Here is a 12,337-nt window from a genome sequence, read left to right on the forward strand (position 1 = left end):
AGTACGATTTAATAATGTGCAACATTCGTTTAGTGGGATCAGGGCACCTTGGTTATCTTTCAGTATCATATCTTTTTTTGGTTTCAGGTTAAGGATATTCCAGAACTTGCGTGGGCTAGTAATCAGTAGATTAGGCAAGGTATTTTGAAAAAAGTTGCGTTTCGCGTTGAAAAGAGCCTTTTTGTATTGTGATGCCACAGTACGATAAGCATTCCATCTCTCTGTACACTTAGATGCTGTGCAGCACCGAAAGATGCGTTTTTTTTTGTTTAGCAGTCGCCTCAAGGAAACACTGAACAATGGTGAACGTTTAGTGCACGTTATTCTACGAAGTGGGATGTACTTATCAGTGAGGGCTTCCAGTTTGTCTCTGAAAAGAGACCAATTATCGTGCAGTGAACGCTCCCAAAATTTGGGGAAAAAAATGTCAGCAAATTTTTCTAGTTCGGTGTTAATCGCAGAATAATTTCCATTTTTGTAATCCCGAATTGCCTTATGATGTTGGACTGGGTGGGCTGCACGTGACAGTAGAGTGAAGTTGATAACTAAATGGTCGCTTAGTCCAGGCAGAAGCGTAAGAGATGAAACGGAGTCAGGGCAGGTTGTTAGAACAAGGCCCAGAATGTTGGCAGTGGATGCTGTAATGCGAGTTGGCTCTTTCACAAGTTGACAGAGGTTAAATGTTGAACATAAGTCAAGGAAGGTTAGCGATTCTGAAGAAGAACAAACAACAGGGCCGTCTTCCGTCCATGATATAGCAGGGAAATTAAAATCGCCTAAGAGAAAAATTTGTGCTTTTGGAAACCTAAGTACAATTTTGTTAAGCCAGTCATGGAGGTTATCACAAAAACTGCTCGCTGATTGGGGGGGTCGGTAACAGGCACAAAATATGGTTTCCTTAGGGTTTATCTTAATACATGTGCAAGGTTATCACAAAAACTGCTCGCTGATTGGGGGGGTCGGTAACAGGCACAAAATATGGTTTCCTTAGGGTTTATCTTAATACATGTGCAAAGAAATTCAAGCTCCGAGGATATAAGAACATAAGAAAGCAAGTCATCCGCAACCGCGATCTAAATCCCGCCACCCGAACGCCCAGAGCGATCTTGTCTATAAACAGTGTAATGTCGTTCACAATCAAACAGTTCAGAGTTATCAATTTTGCCAGACAACCATGTTTCAGTGATAATAATCACATCGGCACCGCACGCGTCTATCAGGGAGGATAGGGCGTCGCGTTTATTCATGAGGCTTCGAATATTTGTGAAAAGGAATCCGACATCACGAATACATTCTGTGTCAACGGCCGCTGATCCCTAATCACCGAGAACGGATGAGTTTGAAGAGCCTCCTGCTTCAGTGACATGTGCAGATGTCAGGGCAGGCTCAATTTCGCACACACGATCAGTTTGTGGAGAGTAAACGTAGCATTTCTTGTTCACATGTAGCTTGTTGTAGCGCAGATTATAGAACGCTCCAGTGCTTTTACCGAATTCAACCAGCTTTTTCCGCGATTGTCTGGTCGCCTTACAGAAATCTTCTTGAACACCAACACGGGTCTTCTTTAACTTATCCTTTTGCGATAAGATGCAGTTTTTGGTCTTCGGAGAAAGGAATTTAACAATTATCGGCCGGGTTTTAGTTTGAACGAAAGGCCCCAATCTATGCGCGCGAGAGATGGCCTCATCACTTAGTTGCAGCGAGAGGGAGTCTGTTAAAAGGGTTCGTACTTTTTGCTCGGTTTGGGCCCGGGTCTCATTCGCTTCATCTTCAAGTCCAGAGAAAATTAAGTTGTCTCGGCGTGATCTATCCTCATACTTATTGAGGCGAGCTTGGATCATAGAAGTCTCATCTTTAACAGCATCTGTGATGACGTGACTAAGTTCAGCAGCATCATGAATTCTTTCAAGAGTGTCTACTCTGGTCTCAACCGCTGCCAGTCTCGCGGTTACATCAGACACACGTTCCTCGAGGATCTTTTGGCTAGCTTTCACCTCATTAAGGGTTGACATTACTTCTGCATGACGCAAACAAAATTTACAACAACAAACTGGCAAACAAAATTTGCCAGTAAAGCTTTGTTGTCTGTTAGACGCTGCTGTACTGCCAAAAAAGCAATTGACTGGAAACAGTATGGCCGTCATTTATGAAAGCTGTGAGTTGTCCCAATTCTATTCAGCATTATCCCTTTTTGATCCTTATAATCTATCGACTACAACTAGTTCGTCGCAGGGTTTAGCCACACTCGCGTTACCACAATTACACCAAACAAAATTTGCCTCTAAAACTGTTTTCTGTTAAACGCTACTGTACTACTGCCAAAAAAGGAAATGACTGGAAACAATATAGCCGTCGTTCATGAAAGCTGAGAGTTGTCCAATTTGTTCGACTCAGCATTATCTCTTTTTGATGCTTGTAATCTATCATCTACTACTAGTTCGTCGCAGGGTTTAGCTACACCCGCGTTACCACAATTACAGCAAACAAAATTTCCCTGTAAAGCTTTGTTTTCTGTTAAACGCTGCTGTACTGCCAAAAAAGCCATTGACAGGAAACAATATAGCCGTCATTCATGAAAGCTGAGAGCTGTCCCATTTGTTCGATTCGGCATTATCCCTTTTTGATGCTTGTAATCTATCGTCTACTACTAGTTCATCGCAGGGTTTAGCCAAACTCGCCTTACCACAAATACAGCAAACAAAATTTGCATATAAAGCTTTGATTTCGTTTGATGCTGCTTTACTGCCAAAAACGCAAGTGTCTGGAAACAATATGGCCATCGTTCATGAAAGCTGTGAGTTGTCCCATTTGTTCGATTCAGGATATCCCATTTTGATGCTTGTAATCTGTCGTCTCCTATTAGTTCGTAACAGTGTTTAGCCCCACCCGCGTTAGCAAAGTTACAGCTAACAAAATTTGCCTGTAAAGCTTTGTTTTCTCTTAAACGCGGCTGTACTGCCAAAAAAGCAAATGACTGGAAACAATATGGCCGTCGTCCTTGAAAGCTGAGAGTTGTCCCATTTGTTCGATTCAATATTATCCCTTTTTTATGCTTTTAATCTATCGTCTACTACTACTTCGTCGCAGGGTTAACCACACTCGCGTTACCATAATTACAGCAAACAAAATTTGCCAGTAAAGCATTGTTTTCTGTTAGATGCTGATGTACTGCCAAAAAAGCAATTGACTGGAAACTATATGGCCGTCATTCATGAAAGCTGTGAGTTGTCCCAATTGTTCGATTCAGCATTATCCCTTTTTTATTCGTGTAATCTATCGTCTCCTACTAGTTCGTCACAGTGTTTAGCCCCACCCGCGTTACAAGAGTTATAGCTAACAAACTTTGCCTGTAAAGCTTTTGTTTCTGTTAAATGCTGCTGTACTGCCAAAAAAGCAAATGACGAAACAATATGGCCGTCGTGCTTGAAATCTGAGAGTTGTCCCATTTGTTCGATTCAATATTATCCCTTTTTCATGCTTGTAATCTATCGTCTACTACTACTTCGTCGTAGAGTTTAGGCACACTCGCGTTACCAGAATTACACCAAACAAAATTTGCCTCTAAAACTGTTTTCCGTTAGACACTACTGTACTACTCCCAAAAAAAAATGACTGGAAACAATATAGCCGTCGTTCATGAAAGCTGAGAGTTGTCCCATTTGTTCGACTGAGCACTATCTCTTTTTCATGCTTGTAATCTATCGTCTCCTACTAGTTCGTCACAGTGTTTAGCCCCACCCGCGTTACAACAGTTACAGCTAACGAAATTTGCCTGTAAAGCTTTGTTTTCTGTTAAATGCTGCTGTACTGCCAAAAAAGCAAATGACGAAGCAATATGGCCGTTGTTCATGAAAGCTGAGAGTTGTCCCATTTGTTCGACTGAGCACTATCCCTTTTTAAAGCTTGTAATCTATTGCCTACTACTACTTCGTCACAGTGTTTAGCCCCACCCGCGTTACGACAGTTACCGCTAACGAAATTTGCCTGTAAAGCTTTGTTTTCTGTTAAATGCTGCTGTACTGCCAAAAAAGCAAGTGACTGCAAAAAATATGGGCATTGTTCATGAAAGCTGAGAGTTGTCCCATTTGTTCTATTGAGCACTATCCCTTTTTATGCTTGTAATCTATCGTCTCCTACTAGTTCGTCACAGTGTTTAGCCCCACCCGCGTTACCACAGTTACAGCTAACAAAATTTGCCGGTAAAGCTTTGTTTTCTGTTAAACGCTGCTGCACTGCCAAAAAGGCAAATGACTGGAAACAATATAGCCGTCGTTCATGAAAACTGAGAGTTGTCCAATTTGTTCGATTCAGCGTTATCCCTTTTTGATGCTTGTAATCTATCGTCTACTACTAGTTCGACGCACGATTTAGCCACACTCGCGTTACCACAATTGCAGCAAACAAAATTTGCCTGTAAAGCTTTTTTTCTGTTAGACGCTGCTGTAGTGCCAAAAAAGCAATTGAAACAATATGGCCGTCACTCATGAAAGCTGAGAGCTGTCCCATTTGTTCGATTCGGCATTATCCCTTTTTGATGCTTGTAATCTATCGTCTACTACTAGTTCGTCGCAGGGTTTAGCCACGCTCGCCTTACCACAATTACAGCAAACAATATTGGCCAGTAAAGCTTTGTTTTCCATTACACGCTGCTGTACTGCCAAAAAAAAAGCAATTGACTGGAAACAATATGGCCGTCATTCATGAAAGCGGTGAGTTGTCCCAATTGTTTGATTCAGCATTATCCTTTTTTGATGCTTGTAATCAATCGTCTACTACTACTAGTTCGTCGCAGGGTTTAGCCACACTCGCGTTACCACAATTACACCAAACAAAATTTGCCTCTAAAACTGTTTTCTGTTAGACCCTACGTACTACTGCCAAAAAAGGAAATGACTGGAAACAATATAGCCGTCGTCGTTCATGAACGCTGAGAGTTGTCCCATTTGTTCGACTGAGCACTATCCCTTTTTAAAGCTCGTAATCTATCGTCTCCTACTAGATCGTCACAGTGTTTAGCCCCACCCGCGTTACGACAGTTACAGCTAACAAAATTTGCCTGTAAAGCTTTGTTTTCTGTTAAATGCTGCTGTACTGCCAAAAAAGGAAGTGACTGGAAAAATATGGGCATCGTTCATGAAAGCTGAGAGTTGTCCAATTTGTTCGATTTTAGCACTATCCCTTTTTGATGCTTGTAATCTATCGTCTCCTACTAGTTCGTCACAGTGTTTAGCCCCACCCTCGTTACCACAGTTAGAGCAAACAAAATTTGCCTGTAAAGGTTTGTTTTCTGTTAAACGTTGCTGTACTGACAAAAAAGCCATTGACAGAAAACATTATAGCCGTCGTTCATGAAAGCTGAGAGTTGTCCCATTTGTTCGATTCGGCATTATCGCTTTTTAATACTTGTAATCTATCGTCTACTACTAGTTCGTCGCAGGGTTTAGCCACACTCGCCTTACCGCAATTACAGCAAACAAAATTTGCCTATAAAGCTTTATTTTCTGTTAGATGCTGCTGTACTGCCAAGAAAGCAAATGACTGGAAACAATATGGCCATCGTTCATGAAAGCTATGAGTTGTCCCATTTGTTCGATTCAGGATATCCCTTTTTGATGTTTGTAATATACTGTCACCGACAAACGGTTGAAGAAACAGGCCAGATTCTAATTAGACGAGGTGGGCGTGCCAGCCAGCAGGCAGCTCGAGCGAGCAAAAAGACGATCTTCGAGCACCTCGAGTGCTCAAGGCTTGGCAAATCCCAGCTTAAACAGTTCGGCCGTGGTACGGCGCCACTGAATGGTTCGTGCGGTGGCATTCCTCCCCCTCCCTGAAAGGCACCGACTCGGTGCAGCAGCAGTGGTCAGCACGAAGTGTAGGGACGCCGCATGTGTCCGGCGGCAGGTGTAGACACGCCTGAAGCGCTAGCGGGCGTGGTACGGCTTCATCCGGGCGACATGGATGAATTCGGAGGTCGGCCGTCGGGAGGAGCTAACTGTTCCTTGGGTAAGAACTTGGTAGTTCACCTCACTGACTTGGCGGAGTACCTCTTAGGGGCCGAAATATCCGCGCAGAAGCTTTTCGGAGCGTCCACGCAAGCGGATTGGGCTCCAAATCCAGATTTGTTCACCGGGCTGGTAACTAACATCTCTGTGGCGGTGGTTATAGCGGCGAGCGTCGTGGATTTGCTGGTGCCGGATGCGCTGTCGAGCGAGTTGGCGGGCGGCCTCGGCGTGACGAACGAAGTGGTCAGCACCCACAACAGTTTAAGGAGTACTGCTCGGAAGCAACACTGCATCCAGCATCGTGGTGGCTTCGCGACCATGCATTAAACGAAATGGAGTGAAGCGCGTCGTTTCTTGCAGAACAGGCGAATGTTGGCGAATGTTGGAAGTAAGGCGTCCCAGTTCCGGTGGTCTGCGTCAACAAACATGGAGATCATGTCGGCGATCGTCTTGTTGAGCCCTTCGGTGAGTCCGTTCGTTTGAGGGTGGTAAGCGGTTGTTTTGCGGTGACTGGTGCTGCTAAGGCGCATAACCTCCTGCGTAAGGGCCGAGGTGAACGCCGTTCCCCTGTCAGTTACAACGATGGTCGGTGCACCGTGACGAGAGCTTTAGTTTCACAGTACCGGGTGAGGTATTCAGTGGCGACCACAATGTAGCGGTTACCCAGCGAGGACTGTGGAAATGGGCCGAGTAAGTCCATACCAACTTGTTGGAAGGGGGCTTGTGGCGGATCAATAGGCTGCAGTAGTCCGGCTGGCTTAGTCGGTGGCGTCTTTCGACGTTGGCACTCGCGACAAGTTCTGACGTAACGCTGTACAACTGCAGCAACCCTGGGCCAGTAGTACTTTTGGCGTATCCGCGCCAAAGTACGGGAAAAACCCAGGTGACCAGAAGATGGGCCACCATGGCACGCCTGCAGGACTTGTCGCGCAAGGCCGCAGGTATGACGAGCAGATAGGCAGCTTCCGTCGGGTGGTAGTTTTTCTTCTACAGAACGCCATCGCGCAAACAGAACGACGACAGTCCACGTGAGAAGATTCACGGTGGAGACTCAGCGCTTCCTTCAAGATACTCAATGAGAGGCCGTAGTTCACTGTCGTCTCTTTGGTGTTGAGCGAGGACGAACGTGGAGATGGCGCCGAGAAAAACAAAATCGTTGTCGGGATCAGCTCCGTTGTCCTCAACAGGAGCACGAGACAGGCAGTCGGCATCACTGTGCTTCCTGCCGGACTTATAAACGATGGTAACGTCGAATTCTTGAAGGCGAAGGCTCCAGCGTGCAAATCCGCCCTGAGGGATCTTTGAGGTTCGCCAGCCAGCACAGCGAATGGTGATCACTGACGACTCTAAAAGGGCGGCCGTATAAGTACGGGCGAAATTTGGTCACGGCCCACACAATTGCCAGGCATTCCTTTTCAGAGGTGGAATAGTTCGCCTCGGAGCGTGACAAGTGCGGCTTGCGTGTGTGATTACGCGTTCGAGGCCATCCTGCTACTGCACAAGGACCTCACCGAGGCCGATGTTGCTGGCGTCTGTGTGCAGTTCAGTGTCGGCTGACTCGTCGAAGTGGCCAAGGATGGGCGTACTTTTCAGACGAGTGGGGGGGTCTTCGAAGGCCTGTTGTTGCTTCTGTCCCCAGAAGAACGGTTCGGCATCTTTCGTGAGGCGGATGAGGGGCTCAGCAATCTGGGAGAAGTTCTGCACAAAACGCCGATAATAGGCACAGAGGCCCAGAAAGCGACGCACACTTCGCTTATCGGTTGGCATGGGAAAAGCAGCGACGGCGGCTGTCTTATCGGGGTCAGGGCTTACTCCCTTAGCGCTCACAATGTGGCCCAGAAACTTCAACACCTGGAAAGCGAAGTGACATTTTTCGGGCTTGAGGGAAAGACCAGCCGAACGAATTGCGGCGAACACGGCGCGCAGGCGCCTCAGGTGCTCTTCGATCGTAGCGGAGAAGATGACAACGTCATCCAGGTAGACGAGGCAGGACTGCCATTTTAGGTCGGCAAGCACGGTGTCCATCATGCGCTGGAAGGTGGCAGGAGCCGAGCACAGTCCGAAAGGGAGCACCCGGAATTCGCAGAGACCATCCGGTGTAATAAAGGCGGTCTTTTTCCGGTCGCGCTCGTCCACCTCGATCTGCCAATAGCCACTACGTAAATCTAGTGACGAGAAATACGTGGCGTGGCGTAGCCGGTCCAGGGAGTCATCAATCCGCGGCAGAGGATAAACGTCCTTTTTGGTGACTTTGTTTAGACGCCTGTAATCAACACAGAACCGTAGGGTGCCATCCTTCTTAGCTACAAGAAAAACAGGCGATGCCCATGGGCTCGTCGACGGCTGTATCACGTCGTCCTGGAGCATTTCTTGAACTTGTCGGCGAATAGCGTCAGGTTCCTTCGAAGAGACCCAATAAGGCGGCTGGTATAACGGTCGCTGGTTTGCGTCAACAATAATGCGATGCTTTGTGCGCGGAGTCTGTCTAACTTTAGAGGTCGAGGCAAAACAGTCGCGGAAAGATTCGATAATGCTCTCCATGCAGCGTTTCTGATGAGACGGGAGGTTCGGGTTCACGTCGGTCTTTATGGGAGTGGTCGGTGCCTCCAGTGATGCCGGGATTTCGGACAACGCGTGCTGTCCCGCAAATTCACAAAGTACTTCGAAATATGCAATAGCTGTTTTGCCAGGCAAACACTGAGGTTCAGAACCAAAATTGGTCGCCAGAAGTTCGGTTCGCCCACTGTTCAATTCAATAATTCCGCGAGCTACACAGACTTGCCGACCAAGGAGCAGCGAGGTGTTGGTTTCAGCGATGCCACGAGTGCTGGGGCTGTTATCGCACTCTACGGTAACAAACATGCTGGCTCTTGACGGGATTAGTACCTGGTCGTCACAGCCGCATAGCTTAGCCCTGCGTGGCTCGGTATCGTCGTCAACAGGGCCTTAGGTGGAAAACGACACGATTAGCTCCTGCAGTTTGATAACGGCACCGTACTCCTGAAGAAAATCCAAACCGAGTATGAGATCCTTGGAGCACTCGGGTAACACAGCAAAGCAACCAGGGCAAGTAACTCCGAGGATCTGGATTCGTGAAGTGCAGACACCGATCGGAGTTACGACGTGGTCACCAGCTGTCCGGATCTGCGGCCCAGACCAAGGGGTCAGAACCTTCCTCAGGGCCGTGGCTAACCGACTGCTCATTACAGAAAAATCGGCGCCGGTATCCACTAGTGCGGTAACGTCGTGGTTGTCGGCGGATACCGGAATTTCGGCAGAAACCAGTCGGTCGCAGCGCGTCGTTGAGGTCGTCGGGTCAGGTCGTCGTCGGTCGGAGTGTCGCGGCGAATCTTAGGATGAAGGCTCTTGACACGGTTCATTAGCGGCGGCCCTACCCCCGGAGAACGCCGTCTTCAGCTTTCCCGATGTAGGGACGCACCTCTGAACTGGCCAGAGGACGACGGGCGGCCGGGCAAAGGGAACCGCCTTGGGGATGGCGATCGGGACTGACGCCGCTGCGGGGTCGAGGACTGCACGTTATCAACCAGGTACAGCTCGATATCCCGTGGTCTTTCACCGTAGCGCGCTGGAGGTGCGTCAGGTGAAAACCCCCTTAAACCCATTCTCCGGTAGGGGCAGTGACGCAGGATGTGGCCGGGCTCCCCGCAGTGGTAACAGAGCGGCCGATTGTTTGGCGTTCGCCACACGTGGGCTTTGCTCATGGGGGGCCTGTACTCCTGCGGGACAGATGGTACAGCTGCGCTTGGGTACTCCAGAGATGACACTGGCATGGGAACGAAGGGGGAAAAGGCTTGCCTCGCTGGCCCAGGACTTCGTAGTGCCTCGCTGTACGTCATAACAGAGGGCGCCGGGTGTGGAGCTGGGGGCGGCTGCACAGCGCGTCGGATTTCGTCACAGACCACATCCGTAACGGCAACGACACTGGCCTGTGGAGCTTCAAAACGAAGTTCCGCCAATTCCTCACGCACAACACTTCTTACAAGCTCCCGAAGCTCCTCGGCGCGCAGCGACGTAGGCGTGTACTGGGAAGCGGCTGCTACAGTAGCCTCACGTCCGTAGTGCGCGCCCCATTCCTGCAGAGAGCGCTCGATACTCGTTGCCTCTCTTGTGAAGTCGGCCACAGTTCTTGGCGGCTCACGGATCAGTCCGGCAAATAGCTGTTCTTTTACGCAGCGCATTAAGTTGCGCACCTTCTTCGCCTCTGGCATAGCAGGGTCGGCCCCATTGAACAGTCGCATCATGTTCTCGTTGAACATCGCGACGCTTTCGTTATACTGCTGGTACTTCGAATGCAGAGCGATTTCAGCCTTTTCTTTTCTTTCGCTGGTGGTAAAGGTCGCTTGGAGTTCTCGACGAAAAGCCTCCCAGGTAATAAAGGAAGCTTCGTGGTTCTCGAACCATGTTTTGGCCGAGTCCTGCAGCGCAAAGTATACGTTGCGCAATTTGCGCTCGCCGTCCCATTCATTGAAACCCGCCACTCGGTCAAAGCTGGCCAACCAGTCTTCTACGTCCTCGAACCTGTCCCCGTGGAACGGTGGCGGCGACCGAGGTGCGTGAAGGACGAATTGCGGGGCATTCCCGGAATGCTGAGTTGTCTGGCTAGCCACGGTTGATGTTATTGCTCTTACCGCTCTTACCGGCGCTGCCAGTTGGCCGAACTCTGGTTGTAGGTCTCGCAGGCGGCGGCTCTCCTTGTGGACGGGTGTTGAGTCCACGCGTGGATAACAGGCGTCAAGAGAGTCCTCGCAGTCAGAGTACATGGGACGCTACCCAGCTTCTCCACCAAATATGCCACCGACAAACGGTTGAAGAAACAGGCCAGGTTCTAATTAGACGAGGTGGGCGTGCCAGCCAGCAGGCAGCTCGAGCGAGGAAGAAGACGATCTTCGAGCACCTCCAGTGCCCTAGGCTTGGCAAGTCCCAGCTTAAACAGTTCGGCCGCAGTACGGCGCCACTGAATGGTTCGTACGGTGGGAATATCGTCTTCTACTAGTTCGTCGCAGGGTTTAGCCACACTCGCGTTACCGCATTTACAGCAAACAAAATTTGCCTGCAAAGCTTTGTTTTCTGCTAGACGCTGCTGTACTGCCAAAAAAGCAAATGACTGGAAGCAATATGGCCGTCCTTCATGAAAGCTGAGAGTTGTCCCGTTTGTTCGATTCACCATTATTCTTTTTTGATGATTGTAATCTATCGTCTACTACTAGTTCGTCGCAGGGTTTAGCCACGCTCGCGTTCCCACAATTACAGCAAACAAAATTTGCCTGTACAGCTTTCTTTTCTGTTAGACGCTGCTGTACTGCCAAAAAAGTAAATGACTGGAAGCAATATGGCCAACGTTCATGAAAGCTCAGAGTTGTCCCATTTGTCGATTCAGCATTAACCCTTTTTGATGCTTGTAATCTATCGTCTACTACTAGTTCGCCGCAGGGTTTAGCCACACTCGCGTTACCACAATTACAGCAAACAAAATTTGCCTGTAAAGCTTTGTTTTCTGTTAGATGCTTCTGTAATGCCAAAAAAACACCATTTGTCGGGCTAGTTGGTTGCGATTCATATGTATCTGCAGCGCGAACACAACACGGGAAGAAGAAGGAGAAGAAGTTAAAGAGCGCTGAACTTCCAACTTTTGTTTGAGCAAAAACTGAACCCGCACTTTTATACGCATACCAGGTAAAATCCCACCAGGGGGGTAATCAAGGCGCGCGATCGAATTGGGACCAACACGATGTCCAGGGCATCAAAATGATAACTACAATCGCACAATACAATGACTTCCATGAAATGAAGCCCGAATGGCATGCGGAAAAACAAGACAATGTAAAAACATGGTTGAGTGTGCGCAAATGTTAAAATGGAAAAACAGAATTGAGGGCGCGAATTTTGCTAAAAAAAAAACGTGGGAAGGCGAGGCACGGTATAAAAGGTAAGCGATGCGCAGGGTGAGCGCCAACAATTAACACGGCTAGATCGAAAATGCAGTGTGCCCCTAAAAACGAGGTAAAATCAGATAAAACCAGAGAGAAAGGTGATTTATTTTTCAGATAATGAGATGGAAGGGGTGCTTACGCAACCTTCCTTGAGCCCTGAGATGTAGGTGGCTTCAATGATTTCGCGTGTTAGTTGGTTTTTATGTTTCTTTAAGACGGTTGCTTTCTTAAAATGAGGAATGCATTTCTTTTGGCTGTCACATACGCGGCAATGGGCGGACAGGTTCCTCAACTGCGCCCCAGTTAGATCGTTCCTATATTCCATTAACCTTTCGTTTAAGCATCTTCCTGTTTGGCCTGTGTAAGCCTTACCGCAAGCTAAAG

The 12,337-nt window shown here is 48.2% G+C and overlaps 1 pseudogene; it reads right to left on the minus strand.

Moving 5' to 3' along the window:
* Window positions 1-346: 346 nt before the first annotated feature.
* On the minus strand, window positions 347-10,279 carry LOC149331286 (uncharacterized; annotated as a pseudogene).
* Between the last annotated feature and the right edge of the window lie 2,058 nt (window positions 10,280-12,337).

This window comes from Amblyomma mixtum, chromosome 8 (genome assembly GCF_055824585.1).
Source record: "Amblyomma mixtum isolate Tamu chromosome 8, ASM5582458v1, whole genome shotgun sequence".
In the NCBI taxonomy this organism is placed as follows: Eukaryota; Metazoa; Arthropoda; class Arachnida; order Ixodida; family Ixodidae; genus Amblyomma; species Amblyomma mixtum.